General features: G+C 49.2%; 1 protein-coding gene and 1 non-coding gene across 4 annotated transcripts in view; both read right to left on the bottom strand.

Moving 5' to 3' along the window:
• C9H16orf78 (chromosome 9 C16orf78 homolog) overlaps nucleotides 1–13,687 on the bottom strand; it is a 72,971-nt gene that overhangs the window by 44,572 nt on the left and 14,712 nt on the right. The gene's annotated exons all lie outside the window — the stretch shown is intronic.
• Nucleotides 4,810–4,885, bottom strand: TRNAV-GAC (transfer RNA valine (anticodon GAC)). Its single transcript has one exon. It is a non-coding gene; the product is annotated as a tRNA-Val (tRNA).

The raw sequence follows: 13,687 nt of genomic DNA, 5'->3' as shown, positions 1-13,687 counted from the left end.
GTTGTTGCCGGCAAAGGAACTTCTAGTTCATAGGCTCTCATAGGCATACACCCGTCTTCATCTGAATACCTGGTTGTTGCCGGCAAAGGAATTTCTAGTTCATAGGCTCTCATAGGTATACACCGTCTTCATCTGAATACCTGGTTGTTGCCGGCAAAGGAACTTCTAGTTCATAGGCTCTCATAGGTATACACCCGTCTTCATCTGAATACCTGGTTGTTGCCGGCAAAGGAATTTCTAGTTCATAGGCTCTCATAGGTATACACCGTCTTCATCTGAATACCTGGTTGTTGCCGGCAAAGGAACTTCTAGTTCATAGGCTCTCATAGGTATACACCCGTCTTCATCTGAATACCTGGTTGTTGCCGGCAAAGGAACTTCTAGTTCATAGGCTCTCATAGGCATACACCCGTCTTCATCTGAATACCTGGTTGTTGCCGGCAAAGGAATTTCTAGTTCATAGGCTCTCATAGGTATACACCGTCTTCATCTGAATACCTGGTTGTTGCCGGCAAAGGAACTTCTAGTTCATAGGCTCTCATAGGTATACACCCGTCTTCATCTGAATACCTGGTTGTTGCCGGCAAAGGAACTTCTAGTTCATAGGCTCTCATAGGTATACACCCGTCTTCATCTGAATACCTGGTTGTTGCCGGCAAAGGAATTTCTAGTTCATAGGCTCTCATAGGTATACACCGTCTTCATCTGAATACCTGGTTGTTGCCAGCAAAGGAATTTCTGGTGAAATTCCACGTCCACCATGGAAGAGCTCTGCGTTTCCACATCCTGTCTCCCTCCCTTGTAGTTGAAGAAACTGAAGCAAAGGGAGGCGGTGTCCATGATGAGCCGATTAGTGGGGGTTCCTGGTCTCACACTGGGCTCTTCTCACTGTGAACCCAGCGCTCTGTGATAGCCAGTGTGTGTGTGGGGGTGTCCTAAGCACTAGCCAGGGACTGTGGGAGGAGCAAATTACATAATGTATAGTAAGAACAAAGGGTCTGCCAACCTGACCCTCAATACATACATGTATTAATGTGTGAATTCAGTCCATGTGCACTTGGCATCTACATGACCTTGGCCTTCACGGGCGAGGAGGAAGCAAACAGGTACTCACACAGGTAACCAGACAACCACACCTGTGAAGGGCCAGATTTAGGAGATGTGGTTCAACACTATGTCTTTTGGTTTTTTATTTTTGTTTTTAGAGAGAAAGAGAGAGGGGGACAGACAGGGAGAGTCAGGAAAGGAGAGAGATGAGAAGCATCAATTGTTTTTTGAGGGTCCTTAGTTGTTCATTGATTGCTTTCTCATACGTGCCTTGACCAGGGGGCTCCAGCAGAGCAAGTGACCCTGTGCTCAAGCCAGCAACCTTGGGCTCAAGCCAGCAACCTTGAGCTCAAGCCAGCGACCTTGGACTCAAGCAGTAACCTTTGGACTCAAGCCAGCGACCATGGGGTCATGTCTATGATCCCACGCTCAAGCCAGCGACCCTGCGCTCAAGCTGATGAGCCCACACTCAAGCTGGAGACTTCAGGGTTTCAAACCTGGTCCTCTGTGTTCCAGGCCGACACTCTATCCACTGCGCCACTGCGTAGCCAGGCCGTTTTTTGGTTTTTAAATCATTGATGTTTAAGTGTTTGAAGTGGGCAAGCCCAGAGCTTGGGTGGTTCATGGCGGAGCTGCAGGAGCGCCTTCTACACTGGTCAGTTTCCCTCAGCCGGGTTTACATCTGTCCATTTTTCTGGTACCACTAATGGCATACAAAATGGCAATTAAAAAAAATAGCACACTTTAACATGAATACACTTTTCAGAGAGCACTACATCTACCATGTTTTCCCTCGTTTACAAGAATCTTAAAATATTCGATGGACAATGACTGTCAGCATGTCCAGCGTGCTTTCTCTGTGCCAGCCGCTGTCCTAGATCTAGGGTGTCCCGATGTGTTATGACTCAGTCTTTACACCGGTGCCGTGACTGGAGCCACTGTGACCCCATTTTACAGATGGAGACAGTGAGAAAACAAGTTTGGAAGTGGCATGCTTCAGGTTCTTAGTTACAGAGGGCAGAGCTGGGACTCCGAGGGGGTGCTCCGGCTCCTGTCTGCTCTGATGTTGGTCTGAAGAGAGATGTTAGTTACAATGTTTTTTAAACATCTGACATCTTTTTCAGCATCGTGATAGGAAGCAGATCCCAATAGCCAAAAACAAACAAAAAAATACACAACAAAACAAGATAAAGAGCCCTTCCAAAGAGTCTATAATAGAAGGCAAGATCAATTCTTGCTTTAAAATCTATTGCAAGGATTTTACCACAGTCAAGATTTTATTCTTAGATACCAAAAAAAAAAAAAAAAAAATCATTACCCCAACGGCACAACACTCACAACCACATAAGAAAGAACTTTGTTTCTTAAGGAAAATGCTATAAATAGATACAAGAAAATATTTTTTTCTCCCAGAAATGGCAATAAGCCAATAAATCACCAAGTCGAATACATCAGTTTTGGTCTCTTTTCCTAGAATGAAACACATGAATGTTTAGTAAGATCTGTAATCAGTTTAGTACAAAGGAAGCGTGTTGAAAGGCACCATTGCGAGTCGAAGGCTGAGACCTTCTGCAAGACAAAACCAATCGTAAAAGGTGCAAAGACAAGTTATAAATGGGGAGTAACTGGTTGAAACATATCTAGTAAACAAAAGATTATTAACCAGAAATTATAAAGAACTACAAATTCATCAGATCAATGACTCAATAACGGGGAATAAAAACAGAAATGATATATTTAAAAATTTCATAGGAAAGAAAATTTGAATGACTCATAAACTTGGAAGGATGTTGACTCTCCCTAGTAATTCGGGCAGTTGTTCTCAAAGTGTGCACCAGGGCGCACCAGCGCACCCTAGAAGATTTCCAGGTGCGCCCTATGGTGTTCCAGAGAAGTATGTGCCTGTTGGGGACCAAAAATCCAACAGGGATTTTGGAGTTTAGATTTTTGGGGGACAGAAGTGTGGGGAATTGGCTGTAAGCTGACAGTCTGCCCCAACCCCCCCCCCCCACCTCACTTGCCCAATTAGGTTGCAATAGGCTGTTAAGCTGTGGTGCTGGATTGTTTACACTACCTCCCATGTTCCCCGGAAAGACTGGAGGCAAGTTTCTTCTATCCTTTGGTGTAAAGTTAAGATGATATGTATGGTGGGGGTTTCGGATTGATGGTTAAACATAAGGAATTGTCTCTTGAAGCCTTTTGGATTTCTATAAAAGAATAATATGTGGCAATATCTAAAAATGTTTTGAACATTTTACTACCATTTTCAACATCCTATTTATGTGAATTAGGATTTTCTACCCTCAACACAATTAAGGGTAAAAAGAGGAATTCTTCAATGTATTGACGAGGAAACGAGAGTTCGCTTTTCAAATATATGCTTAAACATTGAAGAAATCGGTAGGACACATCAGGCTCATGTTTCTCATAAACACAAGAATGAAAAGACTTAACACATTCATGCTGGGACCTGCTGAATTTACTAAATCTTACTAAAAATGTATCTATATATATAAAAAGATAACATTTTTGTCATTTAAAAATTTTTTTAACCCCTCTTTTATACGAATTCTAAAAAGCACAACTCAAAAAACTGTAACATAAAAATGTTTTTTAATGTCAGAATAAATTTATTTTTGTTGTATTTATTTTGTTTAATTACCATAAAAGCACGCTTGGACTTCATATATTTTTTCTTTAATATTTGACTTAATTATTATAACATATTTCTCAGAAATCTGTATATAGCACGCCTACGATTATTTGTAGGATTTTAAATGCGCCTCCGACTTCAAAAACTTTGAGAACCACTGAATTCAGGGAACACAAAAATGAAGCCACAATGAGGTACCTTTTTTTGGATGGGCAGAAATGGTTAAACAAGCCAATATGGGATGTTGGTGTAAGTGGGGAGGTGGGGGGAAACAAACGCTTTCACACACCCCCGGTCAGAGCATAAACGGCCCCCCGCCAACATCGAGCGAAAGGGGAAATGGACAAATTCTAGGACCTTTAAATTGTCCCAGAGGAACACTGGCACAGGTGCCCCGGGGCAGGGCAGGGCGGGGCGAGATGTCCAAGGATGGTCGCTGCAGCATTTCCCGAAATAAACTGGACACACTGAAACGTCCAGCCAGGCGGGAACGGGCCACTGAACTGCGGTACATTCACGTGACCTCACAGTGAGGGACTGATCCAGAGGCGGAAGCAGCTCATACACAATGATAAGGGGGCAAAGCTGCAGGACAAAGCACAGGGTGATGTGAACAGAACTGTCGAGAAGCCCACACAAACAAGATGGCGGGGAGGAGAGGCGCCCGGTGCAGAACAGTGTTCACTTCCGGGGTCCCGGGATTGTGATGGGTGGGACCGGCAAAGGGAGATGTAACTCCAGTCAGGTGCTTTTCTTTCTTTTCTTTTCTTTTTTTTTTTTTTTTTGTATTTTTCTGAAGCTGGAAACGGGGAGAGACAGTCAGACAGACTCCCGCATGCGCCTGACCGGGATCCACCCGGCACGCCCACCAGGGGGGACGCTCTGCCCACCAGGGGGTGACGCTCTGCCCACCAGGGGGGACGCTCTGCCCACCAGGGGGCGATGCTCTGCCCCTCTGGGGCGTCTCTCTGCTGTGACCAGAGCCACTCTAGCGCCTGAGGTAGAGGCCATCTTTGCTCCAATGGAGCCTCGGCTGCGGGAGGGGAAGAGAGAGACAGAGAGGAAGGAGAGGGGGAGGGGTGGAGAAGCAGATGGGTGCTTCTCCTGTGTGCCCTGGCCGGGAATCGAACCCGGGACCCCTGCACGTCAGGCCGACGCTCTACCACTGAGCCAACCGGCCAGGGCCTACTTTTCTTTCTTAAAGGGAGAATTCACTCTTATATCATTTATGTCATTAAAAATATATTATGTACATAGAAAAAAGACTGAATCAAATGTGCCAGTGATTAATTCCAGGTGGTGGGAATATGTCTGGTTGTTCTCTCGTCCTTCCCCCCACATTTAAAATATATTTTTATATTTTTTGAATTTTCCAAAAAAAAAAAAAATGTCGCTCAAAAATCAATAGACATTGCCCTGGCTGGTTGGCTCAGTGGTAGAGTGTCCGCCTGGCATGTGGAAGTCCCGGGTTCGATTCCCGGCCAGGGCGCACAGGAGAAGCGCCCATCTGCTTCTCCACCCCTCCCCCTCTCCTTCCTCTCTGTCTCTCTCTTCCCCTCCTATAGCGGAGGCTCCATTGGAGCAAAGTTGGCCCGGGCGCTGAGGATGGCTCTGTGGCCTCTGCTTCAGGCACTAGAATGGCTCTGGTTATAGCAGAGCAACACCCCAGATGGACAGAGCATCGCCCCCTGGTGGGCGTGCCGGGTGGATCCCGGTAGGGTGCATGTGGGAGTCTGTCTGACTGTCTCCCTGCTTCTAACTTTGGGGAAAAAAAAATCAGTAGATAAATGTGTGGTTTTCAGCTGAACCTGCAGGGTCACGCTTCACCTCTTGTCATTACCTCTACTTTATTTTTATCTCACACAATTATGCTCTGAAATAAAGACAGATTAGAGTAAGAACACTGTGATCCTCCATTTCTTTCAACAAAAAAGGAACATAATGTTTTTGGACAACATTTTTTTTGTTGTTTTTTGTTTGTTTGTTTGTTTGTTTGTTTGTTGGAAAGAGCTTCGCAGTCAGAGAAGCGTATGTCCCATATCTGTTACTACTTGGAAGGTATCGTGTCCCTGGGATGATGCATTCACCCAATCCCACCAAGACAGTTCACGTTTGGATTTAACTAAGTGTCAACAGAGGCCAGTAACTCAGCCGACCACCACCAGCCATCTCTAAGACACCCCACAGGTTTACAGCTGGGCTGATTGGTCGCTACAGTCATGACATGCTCTTATTTAAATTTAAATGAATTAAAAGTAAATACAAGTTAGAAACTCAGTTCCTCAGTGTCACGAGGCACATTTCAAATGCTCCCGGGCCACGTGTGGCTAGAGGCTCCCACGTTGGGACAGCTCAGACGTGGAACACGCCCTCTGTCGCAGAACGTTCTGTTGGACAGTGCAGCTTCAGAGCACGGATTTCAGAGACAAACACTGTGGACCCTGGTTCCAACTCCACCACGTGTGAGCTACCGCCCATCAGCAAATTTCCGAGCCCACTTGTGCCTCTGGCCTCCTCTCTAAAATGAGGAGAATCATAAACGCCTCTCCCTGGGTTGTTGCGAGGATTGAATGACTTCATATACGTAAAGCTTGTCCTAACACACTAAACGTCATGTACATGGCCCGCTGACACCCTTCAGCTGTCTTACTGATGGGAGGAAAAGGCCACACGAGTCTCATCATCTCCCATTTGCGGAACACCAGAACAGGGCAGAGAATAGTGACATTCTGGTCACCAGGAGAAGATCCTTCTTGACCCGAGGTCAGAGTGGCTCTGAAGGTCTAGGTGACATTGGGTCATAACTTTTTCCATTGAAATTCAGAAATTCTTTATTCATTCATTCTACAAACATTTACCAAGTGTCTATTATGTGCAGGCACTGTTCTAGGCACTAGGGACATAACAGTGAACAAAACATCCTTAGGATTATGGGGAGCACAAGCAGTTAGCACGCCGTGCAAGTCCGTTAGACAGCGTGATGGAAGGTCATGAGCACTACCGAGAAAGAGAAGCTACAGGAAATCTCAAGTAGGAGAGGGCTCAGGTTACAATTTTAAAGGGGGTAGGGTAGGGCTCACTGAGATGGGTGCCATTTGGGCAATTCCGTGAAGGAGGTGAGAGAGTGAGCACTGCACACATTAGAGGGAAGAGCATGCCGGGCAGAGGGAACAGCCCAGGCGAAGGCCCTGAAGCCAGAGCTCAGCAAAGTGTGAGGACAAGAGGAGAAAGGTGTGGTCAGGGACACAAGGGAGACGGAGAGAGGAGAAGGGAGGGTGTAGAGACCTGTTAGCCATCGTAAGACGTGGGGCTCCACCCCGACTGAGAAGGACTCTCTGGGTGGCTTTGAGCAGAAGAATGGCAGCATCTGACTTAGGTCTCGAAGGTCATGATGGCTCCTGTACGGAGGACAGACCACAGAGGACGGAGGCAGGGACAGTGTGGGAGGCCGCTCCACCCCACTGCCACCTTCCCAGAGTCTAAGTTTTCTTCCAGGGGTTGTATGGTTTCTGGCCTTACGTTTAAGTCTTTGATCCATTTTGAGATTATTCTTGTATGTGATGTGATTTTGCATGTATCTGTTCAGTTTTCTCCACACCACTCGTTGGAGAAGCTGTCTTTACCACACTGCCTATCCTCGCCTCCTCTGTCGCAGATTAATTGACTATGTAGGTGTGGGTTTATTTCTGGGCCCTCTATTCTGTCCCGTTGACCTAAGTGTCTGTTTTTATGACAGTATCATGCTGTTTTGCTTACTTTAACCTTGTAGTATTGTTTGATTTCAGGTAGCATAATACATCCAACTTATCAACAGAGGATTGGATAAAGAAGAAGTGGTACATATATACAATGGAGTATTACTCGGCCATAAAAAAGAATAAAATCTTACCATTTGTGACAACATGGATGGACCTAGAGCAGGGGTCCCCAAACTACGGCCCGCGGGCCACATGCGGCCCCCTGAGGCCATTTATCTGGCCCCTGCCACACTTTCGGAAAGGGCACCTCTTTCATTGGTGGTCAGTGAGAGGAGCATAGTTCCCATTGAAATACTGGTCAGTTTGTTGATTTAAATTTACTTGTTCTTTATTTTAAATATTGTATTCGTTCCCATTTTGTTTTTTTACTTTAAAATAAGATATGTGCAGTGTGCATAGTGATTTGTTCATAGTTTTTTTTTAGTCCGGCCCTCCAATGGTCTGAGGGACAGTGAACTGGCCCCCCTGTGTAAAAAGTTTGGGGACCCCTGACCTAGAGGGTATTGTGCTGAGTGAAATGAGTCAGACAAAAGAAAACAAATACTATATGACTTAATTTATATGTGAAACCTAAGAAACAAAATAAATAAACAAATAAAATAGAAACAGACTCATAGATACAGAGAAAATATTGATGGTTTCCAGATGGGATGGGGGTTGGGGGTTGTGAAGATTGGACGGGTTGGGCCTGGGTGGCTCCCCAGGCTCTGGCTTCCAGCTGGGACCAATGGGAGCCTCAGCAGGTGTTTGTAGGAAAGGGAGAGGGTGGTTATGAGTCCCGGGGTACTGCATTGTCCCTTGTGGTCGCCGTATATTCTGTCCATCCTTTGTAAATATCCCCTTCACTCAATTCTCTGATCACTTGATTTGAGCTTTTTTTTTTTTCTGTGAAGACTCAGATAAACCATCAAAGGATGTTCTTAACGAAGCTCTTGAAACGTAAGTGTCCTGAAAACAGCCCTAATGGGCAGTTGTCATCCCTCCTGCACCTTCCTTACCCCTCCCCTAACCCCAGGATCTGAGCCAACCTTCCTGTCCGGGATTTCCCTACCTCGTGGCTCTCGATGGGAGAACAACAACCCCACGGAAGCCACAGGCTCACTTTCCCAGCCTCCCTTGCAGCTAAGGGCTCTGACGCGTGACCCGGGCTCAGCCAATCAGATGGAGTTGGGCTCTTGACACGATGGCGTGACCCGGGCTCAGCCAATCAGATGGAGTTGGGCTCTTGACACGATGTGGAACAAACGGGGACCGTAGAGCCTCATTCTGGCTGGGACGGTGGGAGTCTAGTGTCGGGTCTGGGGTGCGGGGTGCCCCTGGCACAATGTGCACCCAGCAGTGGCCGCAAGTAGGTTCCCTGTAGAGATTTTATCTATCGCTCCTGCTACTGGAGCCCCCCACATCTGTCTCGATGGACACCCCAGAAAGTTTGTATAACCCAACAGCTGTCCGCTCATTGCTTCCCTGCTCGAATGAGCCAGAGCTGTCTGTTGTGCTTTGACCCAAAGATCCTGGCACTCTCAATTCCTCATCTCGTTTTAAGTTACAAAGAAACCCGTCTTTGAGCTTCAATGACTGAGCTAGGTGTTACAAAGCTAATCCAGATGGACACGGACATAAGCGTAATCAACCTAATAAGCACCGTGTGTACCCTCCGCTTTCGGACAGCAGATGTGAAAGTGATGAATCCTGCCCGGGAGGGACGTGGAGGGCTCAGAGAGGCAGTGAGCTGGGTAGAAGGACCGGTGTAGGCACTGAACGGTGGCGTGAAACCATCTGACACGTCTGGAGGATGGAGCTGGGCTCAGAGGGGCTGGAGTGGAGTAGAGCAGCACAGCAGAGGGTCGCCAGGGGTGAAGCCGGGAACATGAGCTAAGGACCACCCAACCGGTCTGAACTTCACTCTCCAGGCAAACAGGAGAAGCCGTGGGATCTGGAAGACGGGCTGAGGAGCAGAAGGATAGACCCAAGAAAGCCATTTGGAACCATGAAGGGCCATGACCACCGCAGAGGCCACGGGGTGGAGAAGGAAGGCAGAGACTTGGGAAACATCTAAAGAGACGCAAGTGAGAGGCTGCTGCCCTGCTGGGTGTGGAGGGCCAAGGAGGATGCAGGATGGCCTTGAAGCTCCAGCCTGAAGGAGTGGGTGGGGGCAAAGGGCCCTGCTCAAATAGGGAGCCCAGGAAGTCGTACAGGTTTGGCGTGGAGGGACACGTTACACGCCCACTCTTTCTTAACTTGAAGTTGTCCTGATACGGGCATTTTTATACACTGGGATCATGCCTCTAATAGCTGCTCCAGGCAAAGGAAGGAGCTGTTTCTACCTCGTTGCTCTCGCTTGATTTCCCTGCTATTCATGGGTGACCCTACTTGCTATGAGATGGGTACACAGGAGCCTTAAAATGGAATGTTTCTAAGCTGGCCGTCAGGATAGCAGCCTTCTTTAGAGGGGCTCAATGCAAGCTGTTGAAATTCTCTGCACACCAACCTCTTTCTCACCTCAGGGTATATAAATGTGACGGGCTCCTCCTTCCTAGTCAGCTGCCAGACCCACGCTAGAACCTCTGGGAGCTCCCTGGGCCCCAGGACCAGCACCGGCCCTCTCCCTGGCCCACCCGCCGTGTGACCCTGTCGGCTCCTTTCCTCACTCCGGCTTCTCCTGCCAAGTGTAGGTCTGAGAGCTGACCACGGCCAGCCTGGCTTCCATCACATCCTTTTTATGTCAACTTACAAACTCCCAGAACCGACTTGGCTCTGCCCCGGGGAACTTAATCTCCATCTTGGTAGCATTTGCCTCTGTTGTGAACAGCAAAGTTCTTCGGATTGGCATTTCGTTAAGAGTTGTGTGGGCCTGGGATCCAACGACACCTTTAGACTTGGATTCTCAAAGGGCCCCGCCACTGGGCACTTGGCTAACGGGACACTCACAGTTTCCCAGTAAATGGCTCCAATTGATTACATTCTCAGCCAGCACAGAAAGCTAAGGCCACGCTAGGGACGCTGCCCAACATCACTGCTCATCTCTGAAGGCACAAAGCAGTGACTGGTCACCTGAGAGATGTTTTCTGGAAGCCAAACACGGGAACAGCTTTGTTACCCCGCACCAGGGTCACAGAAGCTGCAAAGTGCCTTCGCTTGGCTCCCTCCCCGAACAATCAAATCATTTAAAATGCAGGTATGTAACGCCTGTCTCTCTCTCTGGCTATCTATACTATACTCACCATGACTCTACTAGACATGAGATCTTTGAGGACAGAATCAGGCTCTCACCCTTATCTAAATCCAAACCTCTTGGTGTGCGCACGCGCGCGCGCACACACACACACAAGATATTATATCGCTGGAGTCAAGGAAAAGTTGGCTGAATGAATCAATAACATATGGCGAGAACTCGGAGTGAGGGGACCGGGTGTCTCAGCCACGACAATCGGGCAAGTGAAATCGCTTTGCGCCGGCGGCACCGGAAGCAGAGCTGGTCGCTGTTACCACGTGATAGGAAAATCCCCAGTGCACGGAAAAAGGAGACTCATGGATAAGAAATGGAGTCATCAAGCCAACAACAGTGTCTTGGATTTTTTTTTTTTTTTTAAATCACAACCAGGCTACCTCAGCAGTGAATTAGGCGGGCTGAGCGTGTGCAGGAGAGCTAGCGCTGTCATAAATGCTACGACAAAGCCAATCTGACGCGTCTGTAATGATGTGCACAAGCATTATTACGCCGTATTGTAATCAGACATGAATAACGTGCCCTCCGTGGGGCTGACTTGGAGGAGTCTTCACTTGAGTTCAGCCAACTCGGAGGCTTGGCATTAACCGCTTTCTTTGTTACTCACTCCCCTGACCTATGGTAACGGGCTTCTCTGACGACACGAGTAGTTTCACCCGCAGCGCACAGTGACAGAAACCCTCGGTTCAGTCCGCCCCCTGCAGGTGAGGCTCTCAGCACGCCCTCCCCCACCTCACACATGGGAAACGGCGTAGGGGTGCCCATGACCTGGGACCCCTTCCGCCTAATCCAGGCGCTCCTGATTCCAGTAGCTGGATCTCTGCCTGAAGGACTCTCTGAAACCAAAGAACTAAAAGAAAGTCTCTGTGACCCCAAGGAGCACACTGCAACGGAGGGAAGAAGACCCTACCCGGAAGTTCTCATCAGTCTCCCCTGGAAGCCGGTGAATAGCAGCCTTGTCCCTCACCCCGCAGGGCAAGGAGCAGCCGGGCGGAGGCTGTATCCCACACCGGCCCCCAGGGTCCCCAGCGGGCCGCCGCCGCGGTCAGTGACTCAGGAACACGCCCTCTGACAGTGCTCCCCTCCCTCACTCCTCCCCTCTCCCCAGTGCTGGGGACTGACTCACCGCCCAGAGACCACCTGCCTTCACTCCTGGTCCCCGGCTCTGTTTCCAGGGAGAACCCAAAGGCACTGCTCCAGGGATAGGGCTGGAAGTCTGACGCATTCCCTTCTACTTCTACGGGCCTTCCTACCTACACACACACACACACACACACACGCACACACGCACACACGCACGCACACACGCGCACACACACAGGCACACACGCACACAGCCAATCACGTCCAGGTTCCCTGGACGCCAGCCAGCTGCAGCAGCAGAGGAGCTGTGACATAAGCCCACAAAGGGCAGCTCAGTCACCACGGTGTGGGCCCCCAGAAGAGGGAAAAACACGTGATCACTGGAAGCGGGGGGGGGGGGGGGGGGGGATGGAAGGGAGTGGAGGGGAAGAGTCCACCCGGCCCAAGCAGAGAAAAGAAGGGACAGAGCCCGGGCCCAGAGTCCCACTGCTCAGAAAAGGCAGCCCGGGATGCCTGAGCTAGAACGATGACACAGTCCCAGTATCTCTAGGCAACCGGGCTCTGGTGGTCCTGCCGTCTAGACCAACTCCCAGCCCATTCTTCTCAGGGCGGAAGCCAGGACGGACCAGAGGCTTCTTCCATTCCGTAGTCAGAGAAGGAGTCGGCACAGGCAGCCTCGCTCAGGTCATGAACGAGCATTCATGCCAGCGTATAAATGGCCCACGGCTCCTTGTCTGCTTTTATGGTGGGGAGACGGTTAAGAACGTGAGCGCACCAATGAACCGAGTCCCAAACAAACGGAAGGCAGAGAAGCGGGAAAGGCGTGGTGGCCGGGACAAAGCGCCCCCTTCACAGCTGGCCAGCTCTCCCCACGACTGCTCTGAGATGCGGTGCCAACCCAGAGAGGCCGTGTTTACAGGTCCCCGAGGCCACGCCTGCTACGGTGGGGTACAATTTAGAGTCACTAATAAATCAGAGACACATGGGGTGTTAATCAGAAACCAGAAACACAGATGTACAGAGACCCTGCCCCAGAATTGGGAGGAATCCGGCCAGTGGCGGAGGCGCAGGAGCGCGGACCACACCGCGTGGGGCTGACAGCCACCGCCGCTGCACTCCTGGGGAGACCACGTGAAATTTCTGGGACTTCGTTTTGCCGTCTCTGAAACAGGGGTGCTACTATCCCTCCTGCCCGTCTCAGAAAGTTGGGTGTGAGGCTCACGTGACGTATGTATGCCTGGGAAACACGTTGCAGGGCCCCTTAAGGGGTGGAGCCTCTGGAGTCCGCCTGTGGGCTGAAAACGTGCTCCGCGCCCACCAGCAGGGCCCTGCGCAAATGGATTTACCCTTGTTTCCTCGTCTATAAACTGGGACTAAAAAAGTCATCGGAAGATTATTCCACGATTAACTGACACTGTGCATGCAGAGAGCTGAGCATGGTATCTGGCACTTACTATGTTAGCGCTTAAAAGCAACATGCAAAGCGTAGCCGAAGAGTATTGCACGGATGCTTATGGCGCTGAAAACCATGGCGTGCTGGGCCAGTCCCCAGCCCTGCGAGAGGGCTGAAGTCAGAGCGCACAGGTGGATGACTTGGCTCCACGTAAACACGGTTTGCTTCTCTTTGCTCTGGAGGGGGCAGGCTGACCCTATTATTAAAACGTCTTCGGTGGCTGTTCGGCTGCCACGAGGCCTAACATTTAGTTCTAGTTATTTGATTAAATATTTGCTCTGAATGGTATTTGAATTGCTGGGTGCCGGACTTTTCTGGTTGGTAATGTCTTCTTTGTATTCTGTAAAGAGGCTAACATTGCTGTATATTGACTATGGAACAGGAGTGTCGCTTTTGTTTTTTTTGTTTTTTACCAAAGTCTGTAATCTTAAAACCATGGTTCACTAGAACATTGGTGCCTGTTGGCA

This window comes from Saccopteryx bilineata, chromosome 9 (genome assembly GCF_036850765.1).
Source record: "Saccopteryx bilineata isolate mSacBil1 chromosome 9, mSacBil1_pri_phased_curated, whole genome shotgun sequence".
Classification (NCBI taxonomy): domain Eukaryota; kingdom Metazoa; phylum Chordata; class Mammalia; order Chiroptera; family Emballonuridae; genus Saccopteryx; species Saccopteryx bilineata.
The sequence above is the reverse complement of the archived record's forward strand: the minus strand, read 5'-3'. Positions and strand labels throughout refer to the sequence as shown.